This window comes from Eumetopias jubatus, unplaced genomic scaffold (genome assembly GCF_037043125.1).
Source record: "Eumetopias jubatus isolate StellerSeaLion01/CBP00866 unplaced genomic scaffold, mEumJub1_p1.0 scaffold_12, whole genome shotgun sequence".
In the NCBI taxonomy this organism is placed as follows: Eukaryota; Metazoa; Chordata; class Mammalia; order Carnivora; family Otariidae; genus Eumetopias; species Eumetopias jubatus.
This window is the reverse complement of record NW_028274818.1, coordinates 17,306,604-17,308,585: the sequence shown is the minus strand read 5'-3', so window position 1 is coordinate 17,308,585 and position 1,982 is coordinate 17,306,604. Positions and strand designations below refer to the sequence as shown.

At 33.2% G+C, this 1,982-nt stretch overlaps 1 pseudogene; it reads right to left on the bottom strand.

The window, feature by feature from the left end:
• Positions 1–912: 912 nt before the first annotated feature.
• LOC114210392 (translin-associated protein X pseudogene) lies at positions 913–1,773 on the bottom strand (annotated as a pseudogene).
• Between the last annotated feature and the right edge of the window lie 209 nt (positions 1,774–1,982).

The window sequence follows — 1,982 nt, the reverse complement described above, 5'->3', positions numbered from 1 at the left end:
CTTTTTATACTATCAAACAACACAACTGGACAACTATGAAGGTTTGAATTAACTTATTATTTCAAAAATTTCAAACTTTATAATTATTTAAATGTAAATTTCTTATGGATGCATCTTATAAGAAACATGCCTAATGTAATATAATGACAACAAAAGAACTACTAATAATCATTACTAAAAGCTTTTCAGATATATGTACAAGTACATAATTGAACTCAAACACCAGTGAAAATATTATAATGTTAGTTCCAATTCACTATCAGACTTTCTGTGATAAAGGATAAAAATTAAATGTAAAAACTAAAATCTGGGTATCCAACAATTTTTCTGGAAGGCTATTTCAAATGAATTCAAATGGCCTAATAAACAATGACTAGAATATAATATGAATTCTCACTATAATACCTCATAATACAGATAACTTAATTTTTAATCCTTGTTCTATGGAATAAAACTTTTTTGGAGGCTTGGCAAAATAGTACCAAGAAATTTAAACATGAAAGTCTAGTCCAGATCTATAACTAAGAAATATTTTCTAAATATAACAAAATCACCAATTTAAATTATAAATGGCTTCCATTAAATATTACCACTCCAAAATTCACACAATGTAAATTAAAATGGTATGGCAGAAAGTGCAATCTAAAAATGTTCACATTTCAAAGATAAATGATGGAAGTTTAGCCAGCAAAAATTCAAGTAGGCATTTATGTAAATATTTTTATGCAAATTTCGATGAGTAAGATACAAGAAATGACTTGTTTCAATAATTTTATGTACAGCTTGCATACATCTTAAAACAAATACAACTGAAAACATTTCTATGTAAAAGCCACAATAAAGTCCAGTGAAATACTAAATAACAGTCTTACAAACTGGTCTCTCAAGAGAGTAACAACTGAGTATGGTATTCTAAGAAATGTCCTCTTCTTGATCAATCATTTCTGTTTTAACTGAAAAGACATCTGCTAGCTTATGTTTTAGAATTTCTGAACCTCTGACTTTAAGGCATAACAAGCATTCTCCACTTTGGCCAAACTTTGTTTTGAAGGTATACAACTTCTTAGAAACCTCATAAGGTCCAGTATTGCCAATGAATGAAAACCCATCATAAACCTGACATAAAAACTGGCTCACTTTAAAGGGGGTGCCAATGTACCCATCCCCCACACTGTTAATACACATCCGCATCAACTCCCCAGTTAAAATAGCCATTTCCAGAAGGTAATCAACAGGTGTGATTTTCAGTTTCCAAGTTCCAAACTGCTTCTCCTGTGCATCAGTGGGGGGAGGGGGTGTCTTGTTTTCTTTTTACATTCTTCTGTTGTAAATATCAATTATTTAATTTCATCCATACTGATAAGTGATCATGTTTTGATGAAATGTTGAAAAGAAACAGCCTTCACATATTACTTCAGGCCTGTAGTAATGGCTCTATGCAACTGATGCATGTCCTCTCCTGAGAGCTGCTGGGCTACTTAGATATCTTTTGTTTCCTACCATCTGTTTTAATTTCTGATTCAGTCAATATATCTTCCATATCAGGAGCACTTGTAATCTCGTGGAGGAAAAAAAAAATGTCCTTTTACTTTCAGCAGTTTATATCTTAAGTCTCTCATATTTGTCATGTTTTGCATCAAGTTCCTGCTGAAGTGATCTGAAGGCCACATCACAGGTGAAGATGAATTAACATCCTTCCCTTCTCTTCCTGATTATATGGGGAATTCTCATGCTTCCTTTTTCTGAACCTCCTGATCCTTATTTACTGTTCATGTTGTCATGGCCTACAGTGAGATGAGCAGAGGCTGAGGGCCTTGGAGCCAGCAAAGTGCCCAAGGTACTAGCTGGAGAGCCTGCCCAGTAGCCCTTTGCAGCAAGGCAAAGTCCACACATTCAATTTAATAATTTACTTGTTTAAATAACACACACACATATACTTGGCATAACGCTTAATGACATAATGTATTCACTATATAAGTGTA